This window comes from Bidens hawaiensis, unplaced genomic scaffold, assembly GCF_021521415.1.
Source record: "Bidens hawaiensis isolate Kalapana, Puna unplaced genomic scaffold, B.hawaiensis_p1.1 tig00000512_1, whole genome shotgun sequence".
NCBI lineage: Eukaryota > Viridiplantae > Streptophyta > Magnoliopsida > Asterales > Asteraceae > Bidens > Bidens hawaiensis.
This window is the reverse complement of record NW_027491033.1, coordinates 2,911,395-2,918,331: the sequence shown is the minus strand read 5'-3', so window position 1 is coordinate 2,918,331 and position 6,937 is coordinate 2,911,395. Positions and strand designations below refer to the sequence as shown.

Here is a 6,937-nt window from a genome sequence, read left to right as displayed (position 1 = left end):
CTTTGCCCATCGGAAGTCAAAGTTAGTTAGAATAAAAAGTTAACGTTAGGGTTTTAGTTTTATGGCACTGGATCCATTATTATTATTATTATTGAAGAAGAAAGTTGTAGAAAGTTGAAGAAGATGATGAAGATGAAGAAGATGAAGTTAGGAAAAAAAAAATATGAACTGGCCAAATAAGAAACATTAATAAAACCGTCTTGGTAGACTGTTTTATAAAAAGTGAAGTAAGTTAAAAATATGGTCGGAACCCACGAGATTTTTAAAAATCTCGTCTGGTGTGTCAGATTCTTTACACATGTCAGCTTTTTATTGGTTTAAAAATCTCGCCGTTTATTTTCCCAAAGCGTCTCCTTAGTACATATTTGTTGGGTTAGTTTGGGAAAGTGGACATAATTAGGATCTTTTTTTCTCTCTCTCTTGTTTTGGATCATTTTGGGAATTGTCCCAATTTAATATGTTATTTGATAACTAAACACATGTTTATTACCAAATATTCAAATTATCTAAATTATTTTTGACGTTATAATTAAGACTGAAGATGATACTATATATATATATATGTATATATATATATGAAACGTTTAATGTATGTGTGTTTTTTAAATTTTATTGCATTAAAATATATAATTATATTAATATTTTTGCACAGATGTGTGAGACGAATAATTGATTCTATAGCCGGTCAAGTTGAGAGTACTTGGAACCTCAACTATTTATATTTCTCATACAGTCTTCTACACACTCACAGTGAAACAAAAATGACAAATGATATTCATGTTCTAGTAATACCTTATCCGGCACAAGGCCATGTGATTCATCTCATGGAGGTATCACGGTCCTTTATCCGCAACGGTCTCAAGGTCACCTTTGTGAACACCGAGTTTGCTCATAAACGGGTGATGGGTGCTTGGTCAGAGACAGATGGCCCAAGTGATTTGATGCACATGGTCACAATCCCAGACGGGATGAGACCGTGTGACGATAGGGACGACCTCGGGGTGTTGACAAGAACAATGTTTCAACTCATGCCTGCCAAACTAGAAGAGCTAATAAATGATATTAACGAAAATGATGAGGAGAAAATAACGTGCATTGTTGCCGATTCTTGCATGGGATGGGTCGGAAAAGTTGCTCGAAAGACGGGTATTAGACTAGCACTCTTCTCTCCCTGGTCGGCTGGAGTTGTGGCCATTGGCATGAGCATTCAGAAGCTGATAGACGATGGAGTTATAAACAGTAGAGGTGAGATCATTTTTACTTTTACATATTAACTGCAATGCAGTTAAGCCTTTCCCTATAATAACTACTTTTATTTGGGATGCACAAATGTGTACTAAATCATATGGGCAAAATCTTTACTATGTTTCACTTAAAGAGTAGTAAACATTGGCAATGGTGATGACCCCGTATGAAACATGATCATGATTTTACCCGTTTAATAGTTAAGGAGATAAACAACACGCTTAACTTAAACGAGTTCGTGCTCAGCATGTTTCAGTCTCTATATTTAAAGCTCGTGTTCAACTCGTTTATTATTTATTAATAATTAATTAATATACATACATAGTTATTTTCTGTTAATAATTATGATCATATTTTTATATACCACATGATCTATTTTATTTAGTTATTTTATCAAAATTTAATATATAATAACATACACTTTGTGTGTGTATATATATTAAATATAAAAATTGTATAAAATAATAGGCTCGTGAGGCAGGTTGAAAGTGAAGTTCGGGCTTGACTCATTTATTAAACAAGCTTATTGTTAGGCTCAAGCTCAGTCCGAGCTCGTTTAAGCTCGGCTCGATTCGAGTTTTATCAAGCCAAGTACGAGTAGCTGACAAGGGGTTTAGCTTGTTTTCACCTATACGGCCCTTGTGAGGCTTGTGAAGAAGGGTCAAATAAAAATAAAAAAAAAAGATTCATTTTTCTTTCAGGAAAACTTTTGAAGAATCAAATGGTTCAACTCTCAACATCCATGCCATTATTAATAGACCCTACAACTTTTGTATGGGCATCCATGGGAGACCCGGTCATAGACCAAGTTTTCTTTGATTTCCTATTTATTGAGGGTAATGAAGCAACAGAAATAGCAAACCACATAATTTGCAATTCATCAATGGTGCTAGAGCCCGAGGTGTTCACCCTATTTCCAAAGATGTTACCAATTGGTCCACTTTTGGAATGAAGACACCACTTGCCTAACATGGCTTGATCAACAGCCGGTCAACTCCGTCATCTATGTGGCATTTGGTAGCATCACAATTTTCAACCAGACCCAGTTTGAAGAGCTAGCACTAGGTCTGGTAGATACCAAAAGGCCATTCTTGTGGGTGGTTCGACGCAGTACAAGTGGCACTATGGACTATGCGTACCCTAGTGGCTACATGGATTGTAACACCCTGCCGCGATAGGGTTGACGTGTCACTTTTATAGTAGGTCAGAACTCAAAGCATTGATTCTTATTAATGACAAAACATTAAATCGCTTACAATAATTACAAAAATATCAAATACGAAACATATTTTTGTTATTTGTTCTTAAAAACTTTGAATTATTATGATTTCCCCTTGAACCATCGATCAGATCCTTCCAGATAGCCCTGTTACCTGGCACACATAAAAACAAAATATGCACGCCTGAGTGAAAGATTACTCAGTGGGACAATAACTATAAAATAATGCAATGCCTTAAATAATAGCTAACAATCAATATATATACATACACATTCAATAATTCACATTCACTTGGTCAATTCGTCACATTCACTTGGTAAAAATAAACACATTCACTTGGTCACATACACTTTTTCAGCGCGTCACCTTTCGGTGCGTCGCAATCACTTTTTCAGCGCGTCACCTTGTGGTGCGTCGCAATCAATTGTTCAATGCGTCAATAATTCAATATATCCATATATGACTATTTATATATACAATAAATACACTATGATCACATAAGCAATTTAAATAACGAATTAAAATTCCCTATTACGAAGTAATGGAAACCAAATCCGTACACATAAGTTGTTAAGAGGTCCAAACCTGAATTGGCGAAAATCATTAACCAAATAGAGAATCCTTGAGCGAAAAGTAAACGCAAGCCTATAATATAATCGAATTAAAGAGTTTAATTCCTTCTTTTTATAGTCTCCTCGTTAAGAAATAAAATAAATAAAATAACTAAGTTCATACATGTTTATTTAATAAAGTTGTGTTAATACTTTGTTGTAAATCAATAAATGGATTTATAGTTAAATCTCAAATCGAGAACTCATAGGCTACTTGATTTCATTTATGAATAATAATAATAATAATAATAATAATAATAATAATAATAATAATAATAATAATAATTAAAAAAGAAGAACATATCATCATCTTCAAAACATCATAGCCTCGAACCAGCCCCGACTTCAGTTTTAAAATTCGTTTTCGATAATAAAAATTAATAATAAAGAAATTAACGTTTTTGTTATGTATGCGAAAACGGGCAGAATCATATAATATCTACCTCGAACAGATGGCCTGCGGAGCTTGGCAGGAGAATGAGCGGCGGCAGCTTAACTCAATGACTGAGGGCGATTTTGGGTGAGGGAAAGGGGTAGCGGCTGGGGTGTGATACAAACGAGCGGACTCGTATGCCCTTATAGGGTTTTCCAAACGTGTAGCTCAAGTCGATAAATCCCGAAAATATTTGGGTCTATAATTATATCCCGAATTAACTCGATCATTGACATTTATAAACACGGAATTTGAGAGTCACACGTATGAGTTCTTTAGCAAGTTTACTGGCTTGATTTGGGTTTGATACGGAAATCACGGGTTTATATATGGTGACGGAAATTAAGATGAAAGCAGGAAAGAAATCTTGAAGAAAAACAAATATTTCATATTACCCCCTTAAGTTTTAAGGAGTTCAAAGTTTATGTTTAACAATAGCCAAAGCAACCCTTTTACTATGCTAATCATCGTAAACTGTAAAAAAAAAAACTTAAACCCAATGCACAATAAAATAGGTTTCAATTGTCTCATATTAAGCTTCTTCAAATTAATTAACTAATTAAAGATATTAAATTTTAGGGTTTCGAAAAAAAATCGGGATGTTACATGGATAGTATAGGCACTCTTGGGAAAATTGTCAATTGGGCACCCCAGCAAGAGATCCTAAACCATCCGTCGGTGGCTTGTTTCATGAGTCATTGTGGATGGAACTCTACCATGGAAGGTGTCAGCAATGGTGTTCCTTTCGTGTGCTGGCCCTACTTTGCTGATCAGTTTTTTAACAAAACATACATATGTGATGTATGGAAAACTGGTGTCGGTTTGAACAAAGATGATGCAGGTATCGTTACACGAGGGGAAATCAAGAGTAAAGTAGAGCAGCTTCTCAACAACGACACAATCAAACTAAATGCTTTGAATTTGCAAGGAAAAGTGATGGAATGCCTAGGAGCGGGAAATTCCTCCGACAAAAATCTCAATAATTTCATTGATTGGGTAAAGGAAGGAAATGTCGATGCTTGTGGGAATGTAGCATGCAAATGATATTACACAACTTTAGGAGTCCATTGTTTTCATGAATGCTTCCTTTCCCGTTGTTTTCATGTACTTCAAAAAGCATGTCAACTTTTAATTAAAGTATGTTTTTTACTCTACCATGAATTAAATTCTCTGTTACTAAATGCATAGGGTAAAGAGAGATAAATGTGAATGTGAATGTAATATGTCATTAATATATCAACGTGGTAAAGCTATAACCCTGTGTACGTACATCATTGTTAACAACAAACATATGCTGGATTGGCTCAACATTTAAGCTCATCAAGATAAACAATCCGGCTAAGCTCGCCCAGGTATGTAAGCAGGCTTATATTTCATTAATTTTTATCTCAATGGTCTTTAGATTATGTTGTGTACTTAAAAGTGATTCCCTCCAATTCTTGTGGATATAAATAGTTAACGAAGCATACAATATGATTAATTTAAACTCTTTTAAGAAAAAGAACACACATCAGATATAGTGTGGTGTTCTACACTAGGAATGAGGAGAGGATCGACTATTTTTACATGTGACCAACTTTTCATTAATCCATGGCTAACATTATATGGGCGTGGGCAGTGACGTAGAGTTCACTAGGCGTTAGTTGAATGGTGGGTAGGGACTATAGATTAATCAGGATTCATATAGATTAATCATATTGAAGTTCATATATAATTTTTGGAATTTTGTCCGATTTGGACCAAATAGCGATTAACCGATACCGACTAGCCCTTAATTTGTGATTAATCGACGCCTAGGGGCTAGGAGCGATTTTTACAACCATGGGTGTGGAGCTTGCTTGCTTGTGGTTGTCATCGTTGGTCAATGATACAAATGCACATGTTAGAGCATTCATATCCCACATTCTTTATTAATCTTCATCTCTAAAACACTAAGAAAAATATAGTTTTCATTTATTTAGCCTCCACGTCATTTTATTATTATTATTATTATTATTCATCTCCATAATATATAGCAGATAATAGTAGTAACCCTCTCTCTATCTACAGAGGTATTAATCACTCTATAAACTATGTGAGTATGTTGGAAAGTAAAAAAAATAATAAAATAAGTGTTTGTTATACAATAATATATACATATAGATGAATTTAGAGAATGAGATGTGCGATGTTTTAACTCTTTTTGTACGTAAAGGATACGAGTGCTTTTAGGCCGTAATAGAATAAAAAGACCCAGAAAACATATTCCTTGCAGGCTCTTCAACAACCAACCAGGCTTGGTTAGCCCACTAATCGCCGGTCTCCTCTAAACCAGGCTTGGTTAGCCCAATAAGGTGGGCTAGCGCTTCTTTGATTTTTTTTGTCTGAAGTCATTTCCAATTTAAGAAGTTGTTTGTATAAGAATGAGAGATCCTCTAAAGATAAATATTAATCAAGTCATCGGTATCCTTTTGGGAATTGGGAACACATTTTTAACATGAACTGATCAGTTAAATTAACACTAAATAATTACAAACTAAATAAACGACTTTTGGTAGGCTAAACCTTTATAGGTCTAAAGCACGTTCTAGAATGAAATGGTTTTCACGAATGGATACTTTTTCTTAGAATCCTAACATGTAGAAGTACGATGACGCATACAGGATTTCTCTTAGAAACAATCCTACCTCATATTAACAATTTATCGACCTTAGGTTTTTACTTCAAATGGTTTTCGTGTTGCGGTTCAATTACAGGGAATACATCAAGGTTGCTCATCTCTAGTGGTAGCAAACTAGAAATTCCAGTTGAACATTTGAGGCAGGGATGAGTAAGAACTCAAACTAACAGATAACCAACTGTCCGAATTAATTGAGAAGCGGGTATCAGTTATTTTCTATACCACCAGTTAACCGAAATTAACCGAACCGAATAATTCATATTTTCATATAGTTCTAGCATTTATACCTTCATTTCATGTATTCACACTACCATTTCATGTATTTAGATCTTCATTTCATCTATTTATACATTCATTTCATGTATTTCTATGTTAGCTTTAAGCCCAAATATGATTTTGGTTATTAACCGAACCGAACCGATTAACTGAAGACCAATTGGTTAATTTGGTTAAGGCTATTAATCGAAGCCAATGACGCACACCCCTAGTTCGATGGATTGAGAGCTTAAAGAGTTGTGATCGGAGACATAATTAAATGTGATAAAACCCTTAAAAATTGGATCGGTATTGGAATGCAGGTAGCAAACCCCTAAAAAAAACTAGAGACTTTTAGCATCAATTTATTTATTTTTAAAATTGTACCCCTTAATGTTTGAGCATCAAGTTAGTAAAAACAATTCACGGGATACAACAACAACCATACATAGTAAAACCCCACTAACAAGAAGTTTATTGATAGAGTATGGAGAGGATGAGATGTAGACAAACC

At 34.6% G+C, this 6,937-nt stretch overlaps 1 pseudogene across 1 annotated transcript; it reads left to right on the top strand.

Moving 5' to 3' along the window:
* The first annotated feature begins 625 nt into the window (after positions 1 to 625).
* Positions 626 to 4,616, top strand: LOC143631360 (UDP-glycosyltransferase 83A1-like; annotated as a pseudogene). Its single transcript, XR_013153340.1, has 3 exons — positions 626 to 1,245; positions 1,947 to 2,396; positions 4,116 to 4,616. The product of XR_013153340.1 is annotated as a UDP-glycosyltransferase 83A1-like (transcript).
* Positions 4,617 to 6,937: the final 2,321 nt, after the last annotated feature.